Source organism: Cryptomeria japonica, chromosome 6 (assembly GCF_030272615.1).
Source record: "Cryptomeria japonica chromosome 6, Sugi_1.0, whole genome shotgun sequence".
In the NCBI taxonomy this organism is placed as follows: domain Eukaryota; kingdom Viridiplantae; phylum Streptophyta; class Pinopsida; order Cupressales; family Cupressaceae; genus Cryptomeria; species Cryptomeria japonica.
This window is the reverse complement of record NC_081410.1, coordinates 523,847,187-523,871,984: the sequence shown is the minus strand read 5'-3', so window position 1 is coordinate 523,871,984 and position 24,798 is coordinate 523,847,187.

The window sequence follows — 24,798 nt, the reverse complement described above, 5'->3', positions numbered from 1 at the left end:
TTAATCTACGAATATTCCTCTTTCAAGATTATTTAACGTTCTAACTAGCCTCTAAACATTCCATGAAATAACACAACTAATCCATAATGAAATTCCATTCCATTCCAACTATAATCCACTTATTTCCATGATTCATAAGATCACATCTCTACAATAGCAAATACAATATGCCTAAATTCCAATTTCCAACTACAATTCATCTTACAAGTATGAGTACATTAAATACATCATGAGCATAGCTCTTTCTACTACAAGAATCCATCTACTATATACAAGAATGTTACATTACATGCATTCTATCTTATCCATTACATAAATATGCTACAAGCTACATCCATAATACATCATGAAGAAGAATCCACATCCATGCAAAAAGAATCCAAGAGAACATCCCAATGGCTAAAAAGGACCAACCTTCCAACCATGTGGAACCAATGGAACCACCCCCCATGCTAGGAGATGACACAAGGTCCCAACACACACTCTAAACCTAAGTTGACACTCTAACCAAAGAGACTAACCACAAAAGGACTCCCAAGCAAGAACCCACACAATACAACAAGAATGAACTCCCAGAGGCATAAAAATCATCAAGACATAAATGCATCCATTAAGCATAATCATAAATCATAAAGGGGAAACACGAGTAGGAGTGGAGTGTCATCACATGTCATCCTAAAAACATAATAACATAAGGCACAAGGCACTATCCTGATGGACATGTGGAGCCATCTCAACCTATGAGAGACTAAGGGAGATTAGCTTACCGTCTTCACGGCCTTCTCATGCTTATCCTAAAACATCCTCCCTAGGACTAAGTCATGAGGCACAAATTAATTTATCATCTTATTAATTAATCTAACTACCCAACCCATCAATTATTAGGTTATCACTTATTTACAAATCATGGAAAACTCCAATGTGCCCTGGTGGTCTAGATTTCATGCATCCTTACAAGGAACCTCATGCAAGCCTATCTCTCATGACCCCGTTCATCACAAGGAAGCCCACTCCTCCTAACATGACCCAACAATAAATCACAAGAGGCTCTACTACATAATTACATGAAAACAATACTCAATGCAGCCAACAACTTCCACACATACTCTTACAACATAAGAAAGGCTACAACAACATCAATATAGCAAAATGAGCCTCTTGGCTAGCAATAAACAAAGGCATATCAAGCCATCAAATGCTGCTATAAAATAAAAGATAACATCACAGCAAGGCCTCCTCACTTTTTGGTCCAAAACATCATAGTAATCATCTCAATCATCCATGGCCTATCCACATGGAAGAGAGTCTAAAATATTCACAATGCATAGAGAAACAAATATACTCAAAACTATCAAAACTGATCAAACCCATAACTGGGAAATATTAACAGACCTCGAATAAAGCCTCTGGTATAAAAATCAATTTAGGAAAATACATAAGAAATGACCAAAACTGGAAACACACAAAACACAGACAGGTTAGCACTTTTGCCCCATAGGACAACACTTCTACCAAAAAGGACAACGCTTTTGTCAAGAAGAACAACGCTTATGTTTTCAGAATCGTAGATATGTATCCTGAGACATTACTTATGCTTGCACAAAGCAGCACAAATGCATTATAGAACAACTCTTTTGCAGAAACAATGCTTTTGCACAAGACTTACGGAAAACTTAGAAAACTTTTGGGTAAAATAATAAAATCCAGACTTTACAAAAGGGCTTGAAAAACATATAAAAAGAGATTCCTCGAAACAAGGAACACATAGGTATAAACAAACCAAAATATCTCAGACTATAAACCAAGATTTAATCAATTATCTTCATGGCATAAAACAAAGAGAACCACTGCAAAACTCACAGAGAGTCCAATGAAGACAATACCAAACAATCACAACTAAAGGACTCACAAAGGGAGACCAATCTACTCTCATCCAAAGATCTTCACAACAATTTTCACAGAGCCGTGAAATGCCATACACAGGAAAAACCTATATATATATATATATATATATATATATATATATATATATATATCCCGACAACTATATAAAAACTCTCATAACATAAAGTTTCCCTTCCAAATATTTACCTTCAACAATAATAAAATTATAGAGTAAAGTATTATTTCAACCCAGACCCAAAACAATGCAGACACAATGCATACATAAAGAAGCCATTGAAACCCAAATTGCAAAGTGAAGAACTCCAACCTGCAACTTGAAGTAATGGATTGAAGCTGAAGAAGAGCTCCCACAAGACAAACCAAATCCAATCCAAGCTCCAACCAAAACCAAGAGAGAAGAAACCAAAACCAAGAAGACACTTTGCTGGAGAAATTTCCAGAGAAGAGCCAACCAACCCGAAAAACCTCACGGGAATGAAAATAAAAGGCAACAATAATCCAAAACCCTAGCCTCAATCTCGGCCAATCAAAATATTCTATTTTGGAGTATATTCTACCAACCCACCATATAATATAATTTATTCACCCATTTTGAATTTAACCCATGAGAGTGAAGGGTTGGTAAAGTAAATATAAAATATACTTATCCAGCTAAGTGGGTTTGTTTTATTTCTTTATTTAATTTAATGTGTTCATACACCTCACTTAGGAATAAAAGTCAAACTATTAACTAAATATAAGCTGTAAATAAATAATCCAAATGGGGATTAAAATCAAATAAACCAAAAGCCAATAAAATAAATTAAAGAACCAAATAAATATAAGATATCAAATAAATATCAAACCATAGAAGGTCAAATAAATAATTAAATAATCAAATACCATTAAAGATTAAATCACAAATATTAAATAAATATTAAACAACAATAAAGATTATCAAATATTAAATAATCGTAAAATCAATAAACGTTAATTATTAAATAAATATAAATACCAAATAATTAAATACTCAAAACTTCTAAATTAAATACATTAAAATAAATATTACCAAATATAAAATTACACATCAAGAGCCACATAAAATGAACTCACAATACCAAAAGACCAAGCTTACTGACATGGCGAATTATGCCAAGACGCTAACTACTCACGATGAACAACTTAGACCTAGAGTATGTGAGGGGAACACATGCCATCTCCAAACCACATAAGCCATTGGAACTAAAGCCATGCTCGGACCTGTGAAGCTAGGTGGAGTCGATGTCTGGTACCTGCAAAATCCTGCAACCACAAAACGATAATACCACATATACATATACATATATATAGAATAGGCAAGTGATAGAGAATCACGATGACACATCTCGCTCGCAATGAGTGATGTGGAATCGTCTCTATCATGAAGATAGTCAAACAATAGTCAAACACATCACATAAACATCTCATCATATGTAATCATGAAGTAGGGTTAGCGTAATCATAATCATCATCAAAACCATGATAAATCTAATCTATCAATAATCCATCACATAGTGAGCATATAAAATCCATCGAGTACATATATCATCAAATCACATGATTAATCATGATAGTACTAGCATCCATATAGATATTAAAAATAGCATATGTCCAATAGTGTCTAACATCAATCATAAGTCACTGAAGCACATGAGTAATCATCATCAAAATATAGTCTAGATAAGTCTATCAAGCATAATATAAAAGTCAACTCTATTCAAAATAAGTCAAACCAAGGGTGGACACTACATCAAATCACAAATCAAGTATCAGTCAACATTGAACATCATCCGGAGCACAACTTCCAGAGCACCAAATAGATTGGAAAACATATGCCGGATCACAAACTCAGAAAACCTCACATAAACCCATATGTTGACATCAATGTTAACCATTAATGATAACCATGATAAACATATCAACACCATCAACATCACATTTGCAACGGTATAACCTTCACTAGGCTGGCCAAGTATGATGAAACATGCACTATTCAAGAGGTTGGCCCAAAAAACATCAACATAGAAAGGATAACAATTACAGTCTAATATTAGGACCTATATCAATCTTATAACATATCTTTGAGCTTGGAAAAACATCACAGTTGTGGCGTATATACTCCAATTTGGATAGGATGAAACAAGTAGGCATGAAATGTATATCCCCTTAGAAGGTCAACCCGAAAAAATTCCATAGTGGAAAGGAAGTAAATATTGATTGAGGCAAGAGATAGACTAGACCCAAAACACCTTAGCACAACTCTCCATGCTATCATAAACCACAATTCAGAAGTGCAAGTACCCTAGGTTGTCCAAACAACCAATTATCCTTCAAACACATCCAATCCACTCACGAACCAATTCCACAATGATCATAAACACCAATACAAAGCAAAGACACCATCATATTTCTTTTAACATAATTTCTATACTATTTTTTTCTACTCACACTAAATTAAGCTAACATAGACAAAAGGATATAATACACTTCATTCACAGTAAGCCATAGGTAGAAAATTGATAATCATACTTGTAGTACACTTAACACTTGAAACTTGGACTAAGACATAGTAAATATAACATAATAACATCCACCAATCCACGAGAAAACACAAAAGAAGAGATAAATGCAATGCATTTCCCAAACTGGTCACACCTTCCACCAAACTATCTACATATTGAAATTACCAAAACAATTTGTAGTAATTCAAGTGTCATAAAAAGAAAAAGATACATCATTCTTAGAACAAATAAGCTAATTACCAAACCACAAGTCCATATCTTCAATTGAAGAGAAATGCAGAGAATTCTCCTAGACAGTTAGCAGTACAACATCTTGCATTCTTATTCTTTTAACAATATGCAGAGACTAGAACATCTTTGTAACAACTATTCTTTACTCATGAGAAAAAGAGAGAGAGAATAATAGTTTATAGCATGATCATGACAATCACCACCATAATCATACTTATAATCCTCATCCTAATACTTATAATCATCATTTTAATATGTCATCATGATTCCCCATCTTGCTCACAATAAGTTTGCACAATGCCTCAATAAAAGCATCATGTCCAACCATTGATTTTAGTATCATCACCACATATCAACAAAATACAAGTACAAGCATTAAAGACATCACACCATACTGAGGGTTGACATAATGACAACACAATATGCCAACATCATACTTGCAATATTATTTTACAATAAGAATTGGGTACATGGAAATATGTGCATATAATTGGCCTAATAAATATGTTAATAGGGAAAATGCATAAGGATGTGTAATCATATTAATGGGCTAAGTGATAGGTGTATAGAAATATGTAAAAGGGATACATAGTTTGCATAAGAAAAGAGACCTTTAAAATGTAAAAACATTGAGGCACTCTCTTAACAATAGATAGAAAACTGAATACAAAATGATATTGTATACAATTTTCACCATTACAATACTTAACATTTGATGGGCCTCACAAGAAAAGGAATTGTTACTATTTTTAGGTAGCTAAATATGGCTATGAGTTATACTTTGGATCTTGGCCATGTATTAGAAATTTTTATAGTCACCTATAATCAAGAGTGTCTAGAGATATCTATTTTATTTATTATTCCTTCATGCAATGTTGCTAGTTGGTGCCAACAAGCTAATAGGTGAATATATTCTTGGTATGCCTTGTACATATAAACCATTAGCCTTAACAAAATGATGACTCCATTTTTCTTTTTCAATTGCTCATTTTGACTTTTTCTTCTTTGTTGAAGAGACTACTTTTATATTTTTCCTCCTATTAGACTTTCAAAAAATTTCAACCCAACATGATTGTATGGAATCTCCAAAAAATTGGCATTTCATATAAATAAAAGTTGTCAAGGATTTGATTTGTCACCTTAATCATAATTTTGGGGTTTCTCACCATGGTATGACTATTAAGGAATCTCCAAACCACTAGTTCTCATCATAGCATATAATGTCATCCTATCCAACCTTCATATCTACATTAAAGAAAATTTTACCACATATACATCTTTGGGTATTTTTCTCATTTAGGATTCATGTTTTTGTCACTTTGCCTTTGTTTTTGATGTATTTTTTGATCTCGATTTCTTTCTTGATAGTTTTTTTTCTTGTGATATAGTGTGAAGCTTTTGTTAAACACACTGGAATATTGAGAGGGGGGGGTGGCAGGGTGGGGGAGTGGGGGGGGGGGATTGGGGTGGGGTGTGAATCAGTATTCAATTAAATTTAAAACCTTTAGCATCTATGATAATTCAAACCCTTATTTAAAAAATAGATCAGTATTAATGAAATATAACATTCACCCATTTATACATCAACACACTAGATTTACATAGAAAACCAAGCATCATGTGAAATTCAATATCATTTATATACACTTTTTTTTGCATTCACATTTAATTGAGCTAGTGCAAATAGACATAAATTGGAACCAATCATCTCATGCAAACTAGGCAACACAATATTATGATATAACAATTAGGTTCATACTTGCAGTACACCTAAACACCTGAAATTAGAGGAGAAATAACAATTAGGTTCATACTTGAAGATACCCATTCTTGTGATCCTTTAGAGGTTTTGGACACTTTAGTTAAGGTTTCTTCAGAGGACTATCATTGTATTTCACATTTGGTTGGAGGATATATTTCAACATATCTGTCTTTGGAGTTTGTTCTACATTGATTTCCACAATATTCCATTTTGTCAATTTCTTGTTTTTTTGGGCATGTACTTGATTTGAATATGGCATCATCATATTTCATGGACAAGGAGACACCTTAGTATTTTTTAGAGACATCAACTTCATTTTTCTTGCTTCTATCTTTTCCAACATATACTAAATGAGAATCATACCTACATCTATACATGTTTTTTTCTTTCAAATGGGAGACAAGTGGTTTGTAAGTGTTGAATCATGTTTTGACTGCAATCACTTACCTTTGTGTAGGCGATTATTCACTATGGGGGGGATACATAGTCTCCAACTTTTCCTCTTATGGGTGGAGATCAATTGTATTCTCATGACCGATGTAGTTCTTGGGGGCTATTAGTGTTGAGATCTCCATTCATCACTCATCCTAACACTTATATTAATTTGCATTATCTCTTTTTGGGAGAGGAGTTTTGTCCCATGAGGTCTCCTCCTATTATCCATTCGTAAGAGGTTAGTTGTGCATAGGTAACTAACATGGGCTAGTTGTCAAGATTAATATATTGCATTCTCATGGTAGTCTTGCATCATTTGCAGAGCTTAGTTGTCACATAGAACTCTCATTTAATATTGTTCATGTTAGTTATCTTAGGGGTCATCTAGATAGATATGAGTTATAGCTTATTATTTAATATTAGTTCCATAATGCATCATCCATTAAATTTTGTATCAAGGGTAGTTGTACCTAGCTCATCATATCTTTCCTATATATAATCAAGAACCATTTGTACATTGTGTCATATCAATTCATCTCATTTCAATCTCCATTGTTCATTCTTGCTCATGTTACAACATTCTCTTGCGGTTGACTTGTTTCTTGGTCAATCCCTTGAAGCCTGCAACTTCATAATGGGTTTTTAATCTTTCCAACATTAGGTAGTCTATTTATTTCTATACATTTTGATAAAGAAATCCACTTTGGTAGAAAGATTATGTATAGTGAAGTGGCATGATTTTTGGTAGGTTAGTTGTTGATCTTGTGCTAAAATACGACAGGTTCATATTGGTCATAAGTATAATGCATGCATGGTGGTGGTATACTCACAGTATGAAATAAATATATACTAACAAAATATGATCATAGGGTGATGTAATATTTTAAAACAAGGTTAGAAATTGTGTGATGGATTTAGATTAGTATAGAGGAATATAGATCAAAATAAATGTTGGAACATTAAATTCCCTACAATCCGCTTGAGTCACTATCATTCCTATCTACATATCCTTTAGGAATTTGTATTGGTGATTCATAAACCAATGTTAGTTACCTCAATAAATCTCAAAATCCCTTGACTAGTTTTAGATATTAGTGAGGGTTTCTTAGGTTTGATGGCCTTTGACCACTCATCAAATACCTAAAGTGTTTATTGGCCACTCATAAAGAAAGAGAGAGAAAGAGAGAGAGAGTGAGACAAAGGGAGAGTTTTTATTCACAAAAATGAGAGAACATTATAATACACTTATGTTTTTGTGAAGTGAAAGAGATGGGTTTTTGGGGATCATTTTTTTACAAGAATGTGAGCACACTATCATGCACTCATGTTATTGCCTATATTATCAATTACCATTCCTATTGGTTACATTTTCCTTGTGAATCCAACCTAAAGGCACTTACATGTCAATGACCAAAGACATATTTTTTTACAATTTTTTAATAAATGACATGATGCCAAGCATGCTATGCATCAATTTTGTGTGTCTTTGAATGTCAAGTTAAAAATAATACAATAATGTTATTCTCTTTTATAGTTCTAGCCATGTAAGTTTTTTCATGTTTTGAATATGTTAATGTTTTGATCTTTAATTTATTTTTGTATTGCCTTCATACTAAAAAAAGTTAATATTTTAAGGATAGCACAATAGATTCTATATTTTTATTTTGTTAAAATAAAAAGAACACCTTTGTGTACTACCCCTTAAATCTCCACCATTTTTTTAAATGGTAATTTAGAAAGTAGATTTAGAGGACTCTGATTCTTCTTCTTGTTGCATCATCAAAATTTGAGCATAACTATATTCAATTTCTCATCCAAGATCACTCTTTTTATTTTACAAAAAAAGTAGCCACTTAAGGCCCTTTTTCATCCCTCATTTCTACTCAATCACCCATTTTACCTTTTACATTTTTTTGAAATTAGAGATATTGAGATACCCTTATTTTTTAATCTTTCAATAGGTTGGATGATATCCTTAATTTACCTTATACATATTTTTAAAATTATATGCATGGAGATACTTCTCTTGGTTTGTATTTTGATATTCGTTATGTGGTATCATCAACTTCCAGCCCTCAATATTTTTTTATATTACTTTAAGTTACAAGATTATAAATTTGGGCATACCATAATTATTTTTCTTTAATGCATGAGTTAGGTAGTATCTTTGGCCTCTAATCCTTGATCATTTTTATTATGTTATCTTTGCAAGACAAGTTTAGGTATGATTTTTTTGTGCCATCAATTAAGCATTATCCCTGACCAATAACTATTTATATTTTGCCTTATATATTTCTTAGAGTCAAAGATGTGGACTATTCCTATTTGTTAATTTTTAAGAACTGGTTTAGGAGTGTTCCCAACTCTTGAGCTCATAAAATTCATCAAGTTATCTTTTCACTCCAAGGCACTACCGTAGAATCCTAAATTGTACTCCCTTACAATTTTTTCCTCATTTGGGCCCTCACCTTGGAGTTCATGTCTCAAGGCTTAATCAAAGCCCTGATTCTGCTCACACCATGCAATAAGTTCAATTTTTTTAGCATGCACACTTTTTGCCCCTGATTTCTTGGTCCTTGATTGGTCAACACCAAGATACTAGAGCTTGGATCTTGTGTCATCTCATGTCAAAAAATTAAGTTGTTTTTCAACAAGCATGTATAAAAGGAGGTCTACCCCTCTCATTTTAAGGACAACAAAAGAAACATGTGCAATCAATTCAAGCAATCAATTATTAGAACACAAGTGAGAAAGCAATCAATCTTCTTTCAAGTATTGAAGAAGAAGTAAGGTCAAGATTGAAGCATTGGAGTTGACATTCATGATCTATGTTTATGAAGACTTCATGAAAACCTAATTCCTTATGGAGACAAACAAAAATACATTAAAAGGTATTTCACTAGCATTTTAGACTTTATTCAGCATTTCCCTCAAAAGGAAATCATTTCCATTATAGCAATTCAGTTATATTTCATTTCCATTTCATGGTTAATTCCAAAAGCAAGGTTTGACCTAAGGAAAACTCCTAATCCCAACAATTTTCCCTTCTCTTCTATGCATAGGAACAAGTGTGAAGCTGCAATCTTCAGAATTGGATTTATTCATAGAGATGAATAGGTTCCCCTGTGGAGGGTGAAAAGTGTTGAGGACTAGAGTAACGACCATTCTAGTCCCGACATTTTAGGATCTCCTTTTGGGAATAGATCCAAACACTTATATTTCTCAAATCCAAGTTTGTGACTCGATCTAATGATTGTAGCTCACCATTCATGCAAAATTGTTTCAATTCCAATACATTTACCCTAAATTAATCATTTTCACAAGTCAACTTAAAAGAGGATAAACAACCAAAACCCCTAGGTGAATCCAATAACAATTCTTAGCCATATCCTTTCTGATTTGAGGATAGATTGGGTTCGCCCCTCTTTTAATGTAATGGTCTCTAAGAAAAAATACTAGTGGTCTTCTCCCTTGTGGTGAAAACCCAAATAATATTTTCACCATTAGATTTTGGTGAACCCAACATCTTACACTTTTATTTTATGATTTATGTTCTCAGATCTGAGTGTTTATGCATTTCAAATTAAGATTTACATTTACAAGTTTAATTTTCAATTGGATTTTAAAAATTTAGAGGTTAAATTCACAAAAACCCTAATTTTTAATTCTAAAATTGACCTTGTGGGCTGTCTTATTTGGATTAATTATTTCAGATTTAAATATTTATTCAATTTAAAATTCAAAATTTTCCTCCTAGATCTCAATTTTCAATTGAATTAAATAAATTTAGTGGTTGACTTTACAAAAACCCTAATTTATAATTTTAAAATTAATTGTGGGTTGCATATTTTTATTTTCTTCTTTCAAATTCATTTTTAGATTTGATCTTTATGATATGATATGATATGATATAGATGCATTTATATTTAAAATTCACAAATCATTTTTCTTAATTAATTGGTTAATCCAGCATTTTTTTACAAAATTTTGTATTGTTTAATCATAATTTTCAATTTCAAATTCAAATTTCCCTCCTTTGTGTATGAGTTTCACTATCTTTAATCCTACCTACAATATTCCCATGAGAAGAAGTTGTAGAATTAAGGCTTGCCAATGTTTAATTACTAAGGATATGGAGCCTAATTTGGATAACTTGTTTCATGAGAATTTTGGTGGTTATTCTATTCCAACAATTGATGTAATTTATCCCCATTCTTTACATAATTCTCATGATGAGGATGAATTACTAACTAGTGCTTCTATTGAATAATTGGAGAAGATTGACAATGCATTTTAAAATCTTCAACAATGGATGAGTCAACAATACTCGAAAAGTGAGGCACTCCCATTGATTGAAGGATTAAAGAGAATGGTCCAAAGTGATCAAATTGGTGTTGATTTGTTGTGTGGCCTTTCTCATATTGTTGACATTAATATCATGCCTATGAAAATTTATACCAAAGTCCTTGATTACACCCAAACTCCTAGTTAAGTAATCATTCTATCCTATGGCTGCATCTATGCCTAGTGTGCCTACTTTCACATCTTCTATCATGACTACTTCCACACAAAATGTTAATCCTACACATGTTAGTCAAGGGGGAAACTTTGTTAATTAAAATTATTTCATACCTCCTTCCCCGAGTCTTCCATTTGTGACCCAATCATCTCCCATGCCTATGTATCATAGTGTTCTCCTTACTTTCAAAATCAATGTTGGAGCTATCAAAATTTTACCTTTAGAGGCACTGTGTTTGTGTTTTGAGCCTAGGGTTTTAGGGCTTTACAAGGGTTTTAAAATGTTGAAGTTATCTTTGTTTTCTACGGGCCCTGTTATATTTTGATGTTGACCATTGATTGTTCATGTTCATGTTTTAAGTTGTTAATTGAAGGGTTCATGGTCATGGGTTTATCGGCCTCATGTGCCTAGTTTCCCTTTTGGGCTGGTCGTTAAAATGTCTCATGTTTATATTTCCCCCGAATGCCTAGGTTGCAATATTTAAAAATGTCTTAATATTTCCCTAGGCCACGACCCCTTTACCCTTCACAAGTCTCCATGTGCATAAAATTTTACTTAAGTGACTATCTTCATAGCTCTGATCATGTGAGATAGTGAGATCTACAGTCTGGTACCAAGTGGCTTAACCCCACAATAGTTCCAAGTCATGATCTCAGGTCTGTTGGCATATGCACACTCCAATGAGTCATTGTAGGTGATTGAAGGTTTTATCATTGATGGCAACCTTACAATCTTATGAAACCTGCAAGGCATTCCACTGGCACTAGCAAGATCAGACTCCACATCGGCACACAGATCACCGACACCGGCAGTGAAAGGAAGCATACCGGCATAGAGGCTGACAGGATTTTTGTTGTAATATATTTTGTTTATTATTTGTAAAATCATTGTAAGCTGACTTGACAAGTTGTAAAATGACTCTTATATAAGAGAGCTCATTGTAGAAAATTTGTAAGTAAGTAAGAGGAATGTAATTAGGCAAAATAAGGTAGACCTATTATGCAAAATATAGGTTAAGGGTTTATGTAAGAAGCAGAGAAGAAACCGATACTAGATCTGGCATTATAGATTCTATTTTGAAGTAGTACAAGACATTAGATTTATATAATCCATTTTGTAAGTCAGTGAGACTTCCTATTTTGTATTTGAGCAGTGAGCTCTAGGCAGCTAGCATTCTTGCATGCGCAGGCCCCTCTTGTAGCAGTAATATTCTCTTATTGGCTAGAAAGTGAATATTGTGGGTCACAAATCCCACCGAGGTTTTTCCCACACTGGGTTTCCTCGTTAAATCCTTGTGCTATGGTGTGTTTTTCATGTGGTTGTTATTATCTCTATTTATTGCATTACTTTCTGCTTATCGGTACACAGTATTAATATGTTCTGCATGTTTTAAATTAAGAAATTTAATATACCGGTTAGATACTAATTCACCCCCCCTCTCAGTATTTGTGGGAATCCTAAAAATTGGTATCAGAGCATCCTTGAGGAAGGAAATATCTGAGGCATTAGTACAAGGACAAAAAACATTGACAGAGCATATGCAGCACCTCACCGGTACAGTTCAAAGAACAGAGGTAGCAATAAAAGATAGTGAGAAGTTTATGGAAAGCATAAATTTGGTTTTGGCAGATCTTTTTCAAATTGTAACCACCCAGTTACAAGGTTGAGACAGAAAAACTACAACTCTATTAACACCTTGACAACCTTTTTCATTGATGCCAAAGGGGGAGTAGTAGTATGAGAAAATAATCTCCAAAAGACTTATTTGCTTAGGGGGAGCTCAAATATTTTTGGTACATATTTTTGGAAATAAGTTTTCGATACACTTTTGAAATTTTCTCATGAGTGTTGCCATCAATGCCAAAGGGGGAGATTGTTGGCATATGCACACTCCAATGAGACATTGTAGGTGATTGAAGGTTTTTTAATTGATGGCAACCTTACAATCCTATGACACCAACAAGGCATTCCATCAGTACTAGCAAGATCAGACTCTACACTGGCACACAGATCACCGGCACCGACAGTGAAAGGAAGCATACCGACACAGAGACCAACAAGATTTTTGTTGTAATATATTTTGTTTACTATTTGTAAAATCATTGTAAGCCGACTTGGCAAGTTGTAAAATGACTCTTATATAAGAAAGATCATTGTAGAACATTTCTAAGTAAGTAAGAGGAATGTAATTAGGTGAAATAAGGCAAACCTATTATGCGAAATATAGCTTAAGGGTTTATGTAAGAAGTAGAGCAGAAACCGGTACTGGATCTGGCATTATAGATACTATTTTGAAGCAGTACAAGACATTGGATTTATATAATCCATTTTGTAAGTCAGTGAGACTTTCTATTATGTATTTGAGTAGTGAGCTCTAGGCAGTTGGCCTTCCTGCATGTGCAAGCCCCTCTTGTAGTAGTAATATTCTCTTATTGGCCAGTAAGTGAATATTGTGGGTCACAAATCCCACCGAGGTTTTTCCCACACCGGGTTTCATTGTTAAATCCTTGTGTTATGGTGTGTTTTTTATGTGGTTGTTATTATCTCTATTTATTGCATTACTTTCTGCTTACCAGTACACAGTGTTAATATGTTCAACATGTTTTAGGTTAAGAAATTTAATATACCAATTAGATACTGATTCACCCCCCTCTCAGTATCTGTGGGAATCCTAACAAGGTCATGCAGGATAGCGAGAGGTATTACTGCTAATAGGAAGACTTGCCCTATGTGACCTTCACATTGGCAAAGATGCCTATGTGGGCTAAGAAATTAGGATGGTAGTAGTGCAAATTCTTATCCCACATGATGTTTCTTTGATGAAATTGAAAGTGTAGCTAGATTATCTTGCGGGACAACGAGAACTAAAGGAATATGCCAAAATTTTCACCTCGCAGGGTTCATGGATTGCGCTCATAAACATTGCTAGCTTAGCATATGAACAACGAACAAGTCTTCCCACTATCTTGCATCACTCCCAGAAAGGATGAAGCCTTCCTTATCTTGCCAGAGTTAAAAAAGGAAAATATTGGCATTGCAGACTAGTATTGAAAGGAATTGGGTGGCACCACCATCCCGCAAGACCATCAGTGATGTTCTACCAAGAATGAAGAAAAGTGAAGACATTATGCCAATGCGAAATAGCAGGAAGAGTGAGGTTTTAATAGTCTACTTATCCTGCACAATTGAAAAGACTTGTCAAAAGGTGATGTGGGGAAGGAAATGGTCAATCGGTATATACTCCCAACTATCCCGTAGTAGCTATGAGGAACAAATTCCAATAAGACCTTCATTGAAATGCAATTCCCACATGGGTTGGTAGAACAAAGGGGATTATTGAAAGATTTTATCTTGCAAGAAGATGAAACAAAGGGAAGTAGTGTTGCAGGGAAAGTGGTGGTGATTCAATGCATTATTCCCATTATCTTGTGGCGATAAAAGGGTTAATAGCCAGGGATTCTTTTGCAAGCAAAGGATAGAAGATTAATGCTCATGCAAGCTAGCGGGAACAAAGGCGATCAAAATAAGCTCATGCCCTATGGGGTTTAGATGCGAATGAGAAATGTGGTGGGGAAAATGGATGGTTAAGGAATTCAATACACCCCACCACCTCGCAACGATGAAGACAAGAAGACATAAGCTAAAGAAGACTCAAGTTATACAGGATGACTTGCGGGACAATGAGGGATGTATTAAAAATGGGTAAATGTTACCCCACAAGGTTAAAATAAGTTTGTGAAGTGTGATGCTAGGTAAGAGGGATAGAAGGGGATAGTTGTCCCCACTATCCTGCACCAGTAGAATGCAGTACAAGAGACAAAGAATGATGCATTCTTTTGGAATGAAGAGATGTCCAATGTTGGCTAGTAGGATGTGTAGCGATAATGAAAATGAGTTTTCCCTATAGGAGAGTAACTTGTCCCAGAAAGGTGATGCAGCGTAATTGGAAAGAAAGAACCTAGTTATTCCCGTTGTCTTGCAAGAAGAAGACTAGAGAGACAATTAACTCAAAATTTTCAGAATTTTCAAAGGTGGCCAAAGGAGATTTATTACATGCCATGTCAGCAATAAAAGGATAATTAGGAGGTGATCTTAGTCATTAATCCATGCAATCAACGACCAAATTCAAATTGCAAGCCACCAACTCGAGACGCCATGCATGTATGAATTAATGATGATCAATGTATCCGCCATAAAAGTGAAATTCAAGGATTATTTGCAAGCACACAACATCCATAGAATAACTAGAGTGATTTCTAGATGATCAAAGAGTGAACCAGTGCAACCAAAGCAACCAAATTGCGCCCTAAACCAATAAGTAATTGATAAAACCATACATTTTCATTCTGAAAGGGTTGTGTCTTGAATTGTCTGGGGTTTTTTTTAGGAAACAATTATGTTAATTGGCCTAATTGTGAGAGTTCCCTATCTTCTTGAATTGTGTTCTTATTTTAAAAAGTAGAATTGACATCCTGCTCAAGCACTCCCACCTCGTCTGCCTCAAAGGCACAGGCTGCAACAAAGGTCCTCTGACCTGAAATTATCCATGTTTTCCCACTTACTACTATCCACCCCTTTCCAACAATTGTGAATGTGCCTATTGTTAACCCTACTCCTCATGCTGCTACTAGTACTGTCTTTGAGCCTGAACCAAGTGCCCCACCTAAGGAGAACCCTCCTAAGCCGAAAAGGAAGAGGGTAACTAAAAAAATTGTAGTTTCCATCGATGATGAATCATTAGATGACCCTACTCCTCCTCCAAAAGCTAGGAAACCTACTTAGAAGAGGAGAAAACCAACTGTGAAGCCCTCTTCTTAGGAACCATCCATAAAGGCATCATCTACCCAAAATCCACCTGCTAAAGGAAAGAGGTCACAGGTACAGGCCTCTGAGTCTAAAAAGAGAAAGGCTCCTGCAAAGAAGACTACACCCAAAGCCTCTAAGAAAACACAACAAACCTCTACAGAAGGGGAGAAAACTCCCACTCAATCTGAGCAAATTGTAGAGCCTCCAATTCCATTGGCCCCAACGATGACAACAAAAAATAAATTGAGGAAGTAAAGGAACAATTGGAGGAAATGGAAAAAAGGAAGAAAAGAGAGGGAAGGAGCCTCCTCTAGGTTGCAGAGATGCCCACACTAATGATAGAGAGTGGGAAATATTTTACAACTTCTATGGAAACAAGGATATATTTATCCCAATCTCAAACCCATGGAGACTGAATATAGGGAAATTGGTGGCCCCTAATGTTTTTGTGGAGCCAATATTGATTAGATAATTGGCCAAAAACTATCATCATCAAAGTATGATAGTGAAAACAACTATAGGCCATGAGTTGGTGCATGTGTCACAAGATGATATCATTGAGTGTTTTGAACTAGATAGGAGTGCTCTTAGGAGAATAAACAAGGATAGGTTGAAAAAGGAATATTGTGCTAAGAGGGACTTCTACAAGTTGAATATTTTGCCCCTCTTTCTAAGAAAATTGTATAAAGGAGGAAAGAGATACCTTGTGGACACATAGATTGAGCCCCTTGACCTTACTCTTTTTCAAGACTATTTTACAAAAACTTACTATGCCCTTTGTCAAGTTTTGGGAGAAGATTGTAGATTAACTTTTATGCCAGTGGACTATATGATGATGGCCATAAGAATCCAGCATGCTATTTATAATGAACTATATGATTTTCTTGAGATTATTCAGGACAGTTTGCATGAGGGCTTGATTAAAGCAAGGAACCTCAAGGAAGGATTGAAATTTAAACATTATTCATTATTGTGCCATTTAATTCTTTATTAGAATAGACTTGGATGTGAAGAGTCCTTCAAGGTAAACCTTTTTTAGGCAAATACACATAGAAGCTGGCCAATGTAGAGGTGGACCCAAACATAGGATAAGGGATCCAAATATTCAAATTATTGTACATTCTTTGATTGCTTTGTTATGATAATTCTAGTGATTATGGGAGTTAAATTAACTAGGTTACCAAGGGACATTATACAAATTTTAAGGGTCAAGAGTGTTAGGGCTAAAGGCACAAAGTATCCTAAGGGTGCCTTCACCCATAATTTTGGGGATTTCTTCTTCTATTCCAATTATAAATTAATAAGAGTGTATGGATTCAATCAAGCACCACATATGTTGCCCATCACAGTTTCACCTAGGCTTGCCTTCATTGAGTTTATTTGGAAGATGTTGTGGTTGGAGAAAGAGAAAATAAGAACAGAAAGGAAGAGGAAACTTCTTCCCCATATGCTGAGAGATAATGAATTCAATGTAGAGTGTGACACCCTGGATAAAGTCTAGGAATTACTTGTAAATAATTACAGGCTCAAGGTGGGTCAAGCAAGGCAATATGACCCCGAAGGCTACATAAATGATGTTAGAACAAATAAGTTGAGGGTGAGGGGCTTCACCCACCATTTTGATGAAAATTAAGACCTAATCATAAATTCTTATCCCTCTAAAGCCTTGCAAAGAAGAAGGAAATGGAATTATTTGAGAAAATTGGAAAGAGAGAGGAAAGAAGAGAACCCTGAATTCTAGGGATTTTGTGCCAACATCCATAGTGACTTTGCTAGGATATCTTGTAAATTGACACCAGTGTGCCACCACCATTCCCTCCCCAGGATGCATTCAGAGCAGACAAAGCTACAAAAGTTTTGGTTGATCTAGATAGGGAAATAATCCCAAGTGTGATCCCCAAAGGTGATGTTATGAATGAGAGGGTCATCACCTCCAAAATTTTCATATCCAGTGACAATTTTGTTAATACATGAATTTAAATCTTTTTGGCTAAGAGAGAAACTCAAGGATTTATCTAAGTTTGAAATTAGAAATTTAATTAAGAGTAGTATCAAATGCACTACTGAAGAAGGGAGGGAATTAGTGAAGAAGAGCGGTATTCTCCTAGTGCCAGGATCTTAGATCAAATAATGAGGCAAGAGGAAACAATATATGCGCATGAATTTGGAGAGCATGGGTTTGAAGTTAACCCAAGAATAACTGGCTTCTCTCTATGGTCTAAATATCCTACTATAGATAATCCTGTCATTTTGAAAGGAATGGAGCTTAAAAAGGGTGAGGCAATAACATAACTTTAGTTGATATAACTACATCGAAGGTAGCCACTGTATCTATGCATGTTGCACATTTTGCTAAGCTAGTTGCATAAGTGCAAGAAAAGTGACATGAATAGCTTAAAGCCTTACATGTTACACTAAATGTTGATCATGGAAGGATTTTCATTGAAAATTCTAAGTTGAAAAATGACTTAGCTATGCAGGATTCAACATCTATAGTGGGTCCCAAGCCCAAGGAGCTAGAAAAAATGAAAGAAGAAATTCAAAAGACTAGAGAAGAGGCTGAAAGGAAAATTTTGGACGTAAGAAAATCTACAATTTTGCAGATTTAAGACATGGTCCCAAGCCATCTGGATGAGTTCCATGCCTCTTATTCTTTAGTGTCACAATTGTGATCATATTGATAACATTCTTTCATCCCATTAGGACCACATGCTTCCCCAAGGTCAACAATTAAAAGAAACTTTTTGCAATAAAAAATGATCCAAAGGCACCACAACTCATGGGGACGACATGGAATAATTTCAATTTATTGATTAAAGAACTCCCCCATGTAGAAGAAGAAAATAAAGATCTAAAAGAAAAGATTGGATCATTCAAAGGGCTGCAAAAGTGGGACATTCCCCCAATCCTGACAGAAGAGTGATAGATGAAAGATCTTTCTAGGTGGAGAGATGATTTTACAGCTATAGTAAATAAGGTTCTGGACACATTGGAAAAAGAACCAAATCAGGAGAATGCCTACCACCTAATTATTGATGCAAACTCCCTTTATCATAAGTTTTCATTAGAAATAATAACTATGCCCTCTTCGAGAGTTAAAGAGGCAATGAATAAGTTGTAGGTTCTGAAGTCTTTTGTTTGGCTAATTAATGACTTAGATATCTGGCACAAGAAATATTGTTCATTAGAGGAAGAACATCCTGAGGAGGAGTAGATAAGATTGTATTTATTTCTCTAGCTATAGGTTGGCATTTTTCACAATGTTGATATAAATGCTCAGTTACTTCCTATCAGTTGAAATGTATTAGATCCATCTTTGAGAATTTTGGTCATAACTATAGTTGATTTGAGTGTAGATAAGTAACTTGATAGACTTCATCAATAGTGCAGCTCCAGGCTTCATATCAAATCTACACAAGTTGTTGCAATCAATGAATTTTAAAGATTTGATACACAAAGATGTTGGAATCTAAGAACACTAAGAGTGGGGGGGGTGAATCAGTGTTTTGTCAGCTACAATATTTTTAACCTTATTAACAAATCCACTTAATAACTGATATGCATCAAAGAAATTAACAACAAGTACTATCAATTCAACTACATGAATCAATACCATAACACAAAGATTTATATGTGGAAAACCTCAAAGAGGAAAAACCATGGTGGGATTGGAGACCCACAATATCTATCCACTGGCTAACTGAATAAATATTACAAGAGGGGCCTGCATATGTAGGAAGGCACATTTCCTAGAGCACACTGCTCATCACAAAAAGGAGCCTCACTGACTTCAGATCCAAAGTACTGGATTACAAACAAAAACTGAACTCAGAATGAGCATCTGCTATGCTGGATGAGTTTCGGTTAAAGTACTATTTGTACCAGTTATATTGTAGCCTTCCTTACTAGTATCTTAGATCATTTCCCAAACCTCTAGACAAATAATTAATACCGATTGCAAATCATTATATTCATAGTCTATCGATCAAGATCTCACTCATATACCAACACATAACCTATCACATCTCTTATTTTTCATATCCTCAAAATGACCTAACCGAGACTAACTTATATACCCGATTACATGAGTAAACACAAATGCCTTATGTCAGCTTACAACCATATTACAAATGATAAGACATATGTCAGCCCAAAATAAATATAAACATGAAACAATATGACTGTTTTCACTTCCATGCTTGCCGGATCAATCTCCTATGTCGGCCTTAGAATACTAGTTCCAAGTTTATTGATTAGATGCCTACTAGTTCCCATAATGTCATTTACCTTGATTGATGGATCTCCCATGAAGTGTGTTGCCATCAATGACAACACCTATAACCCAGATGAGTGTCAATTTCCAACAATCTCCCTCTTTGGCATTGATGGCAACACTCATGTGAAAAATGGATCGTTGAAGTATTGTACCCGTTCCTATCCAAAAAATAATCTCCCAAAACTGATCTCTGAAGACTGCTCCCCTGAGCTATACATTACTTCTTATGTCCCTTGACATTTTTCACATCCACCTCTCCCCCTTTGATAGCAATGCCAAAGACCGAGGAAAAAAATAAGAAATGAAATTCTGTACAAAGCAAAATTGTGAATACCCTATCTAAATGTACTTAAAAAAAGCCAAATAAGTATCCCAGCTGGATTTTAGAGTTCCCAAAATTGATACAAACATGTTTAGAAGTTAAGCGTGCAGTTCTTATTCTGTTAGGGTTGTCAGTGTGGGTATATTTATCTGGTCCATACATTCTTGCTTATGAAGTAACAAAGTATTAAGTCCGGGACTTACCAAACCTCTCAATTATCTAGCCAACCAGATTAATTTGTCCTTTTCCTTCTCTAGGGCTGAAATTTCTGACTAAAAAAGAAAAATTTGACCATCAACAGAGCCGGTCAATGATTCAGTACCATCAAAAGTGGCTACAAGTTGTTCCAACTTGTTTTTATCCGCCTTAACTTTATTATCCAGGTCTACTGTAAGCTTTTCTATGTTAGTGCAAGACTAGTATATGTGACTATGAAGAGCTTCATCAATCCTTATCATCTCATCTATCAGCTTAGCTTTGTTGGATGTGATCATATTATTGCAGGTGACCTTTCTAGTTGTATTATACCTTTCCACCAACTGCTGGTTTGACACTTGTTGAAGATTTTTATACTCTTTTACAATATGCTCAATCAAACCTTTCAACTTACCAGATGGACTAGCTACCTAATCAATCTTGCATTTCGGTACAAGCTATTGCAAAATTGGAATAGCTTGCTCAATAATCTACTTATCTTCTTTACCTTCCTTCTTTAATTTTTAAGCTACAACAAACATCAATTCAAAATTGCTCAACTACTCAGTGTTCTTATTCCCAAAATGACCAAAATATTCTTGATTGGATGAGCCAAGTGCCAACAATGAGGGGCCAATAGCCGGTGAAGGTGTTGGTACCCTGACCTCAGTCTGATCATCCTCTTGTTCCTTCTAATCTATTTTATCCTTTATCTCCTTAGCACTGGTGGCTTCGCCACTTGGTGCAGTTACTTTTGCAACCTCTACCTCATGAATTTCAATTGTATCAACATTAATTACTGGAGGAGGATTGTCTTCTTCCGGTATGTTGATCTCTACATCTTGTACAAGTGTTACTGCCAGAGGAATATCCTCAGTTAGTTTTGGTTCCAAAACTAGTGGATCTCCACCTAGTATATCTTTACCCTTAGCATCAACCGGGATGTCTGGAATGTCAGACTTAGGCAAAATATTCGATGATGTAAGGAAACCTATTTTATAGACAAATAATTTAACCCAATCCTCATGTATTTCCTTCACAATTTCATTTACTCTCCCTACCATAAGACTTACATGTCGGTGTCTACTGTGGAAAATTATTTTGTTTGCAAACTCTAGAGACCGATGCATCTCTTCATCAAGTCTAGCACCACAATTAATTTAAATTCCTAAACCTTTATATGCTTATCCTCCTCAATAGTTGATAACCTCTAGCATCTAACTTGTTATATAAATCTACCAGTATTTGTTTTTCAATCTCAAGTAAGGCATTCTTATATATGTATAAGTATAACAAAATTGGTTCTTCAATCTCCTTTTGTTCCTTATCATCCATATCACTATAATAGTGTTATATGTTACTCAAAATACCATCTTTTGTGATCTGATCAATTAGTTCAACAACAGAAAGAGGAGAAATAACCTTAACATTTTTACCAAATTCAAAAGCAATATCTAAACCTGATTTCTTCTTCTTATCGGGGGTGGGAGTAGACTCCTTGGCCAGTTTCCTTTTCTCAATAGGTTTTCTCTCCTTCAAAATTTTCTTCTGTATTGGAGGAATGACTTTGGTTTTCTGTAGTTTCCCTTTCGTGGGATTTTTCCTCTGAATCCTCATGTAGATCTTAGGAATCTTTGGGGTTTCTTCCTCAGCCTCAGAACCATATTCAATAGGAGCAATAAAGGTCTCCAGTTTCTTCCTGTTCGATATACCCTTTCTGGTTCCTACTTCCAAAGAAGCTTGAATAGCTATTGGAGGAGATGTCTCTGCCAAACCAATGATTTGTTTGATCTCAGAGGACATCTTCTGGATAGGTTGTCCAACCTTCTTTACTTGTCCTTCTCTTTTCTTCTTATTGAAACCTATCTTTACTTCAAATTCCTTCTACTTTGCAACAATACCAAAAATTTTCTCCTTCTCATCAACTGGGACATCTATAAGCATCTTTTCATAGAGATCCAAGATCTGTGCATCAACCTCATATCCCATTTTAGTAACACAAATAGTTCTAGGTTGCACTACCTCCATTAAAGTTTCATCCTTTTTCACCATGAAGCATGTGTCTATAAAGTATTTGTTAACTATATTCTTAGGTATCATTTCCCTCTTCTTCATTGCTTTCTCAAATGATTTGAAATAACCCCACATAATGGAGTCTTTTTCCTATCTCAAATTCCTCAAGACATCCTTAATCTGTTTTCCTACCGGTATATCAAAGGCCCATTGCCTCTTACTGGATCCCGATATTTTATTAAAAATGAAAAGCATTAAACAGACAATGAGATTCCCATATCAGAATGTACCTTTCACTTTTCCCTTAATCTTTCCCAAATTTGAAATCAACTCATCACACATCCACTAACAAAGATCATATTTCACATTTTCCTTTACCATCTTGTGTGCACAGTAGATACATGAACTAGAAACTGAGGTCAATCGGTTTGATTGAGTTACCTTGTATCCAATTACCATGCCTGTAAATTGAGCATCTTTATCCTTGATGGTGCTAATCCACATTGACTGATTGTCAAAGGTGGCACCAGTTAGATTATTCACCTTATTGTTTGGAATCTTCCTCTTGCCTGGTGTCTGTCCGACTTGGGGTAAATCGGTGATAGTATGAATAACCTCCTTGGTGATTTTGTAGGGTCGGTCAAGCCATATGATCTTGCCATGGACTCAACTCAACACATAATGAATCATCTCATCCTCAAACTTGGGCATCTCCAGAATATCGATGAAACCCTGATCCTTCAGACTTTGAAATTCTGATTTGATCAATCCATCCTTGTTCAGCAAAGTGGACAAGTACATTGATTTAATCTTCAATGATCCCAGATCCTTCAAAGTGCAGTGAATATATGCTCTCACATCTTCCACATAAATAACTCCATCAAGAACCCTAGAAAATGCGTCGATTGAGTCATCGACCTTTGTAATTTGAGGGCATTTCTTAAATTCCAGATGTGGACGATCCTTAATGTCTACCACAATAGGGGTAGCCACATCTGCTAGAGTGGGAGCACATCCAGAAGCCATCATGATTCAAAAAAGTAGCATGAAAAACAAATAAAATACCTCTCAACCTAAGTCGGTGAAAATATTTGAAAATCCACTCAGAAAATACTGGAAATCGCTAGAAAATCCTCTTAATCTCCTTGATCACCTTAAACTTTCTCTGCTTTGTTCTGAGTGTTGTGTGATCAGATATGAAGCAACTTATCCTTTTTATCCTATGAAACCCTAATTCCTTATTGACATTAATGCATGCCAGCATATGATACCAGATACAAAATCCATTATCTCAACACTGGTTATCCTCCAAACTAACTTCACCAAGATTTGAAACAAGCTTTCAGACCACTACAAGGGGTAATGGAGAATTTGTCATTAATTTGCCTCCCCCTAAGGCTAATCCCTTAGTTACCGGATGTGTTTCCTGCTGTGCAAGAACATTTTGATCTACCGGTTGAGTAACCGGTGAATTTTCCTCTGTCGGTTGATCATCAAATTTCCTAACCCTCTTTTTAGCATGAGCTTGCTAGATTTCATCAACCTTTTGCTTTCCCTTCTCATTAGATGTGTCATTCCCTTCTAACATATTCTTTCTTTTGTAATATTTAGCAATGTGTCATGTTTTGTTGCATGCATAGCAAGTAACATTGTTCTTCTGAATTACCTTATTGAGTCCTTGACCATTCTTTGACCTCCATTGATTAGCCATATGTCCAAACTTTCCACATGCATGACATCTCATATTCATTCTATAATCTTATATCCTATGACCAATACTTTTTACAATTTGAA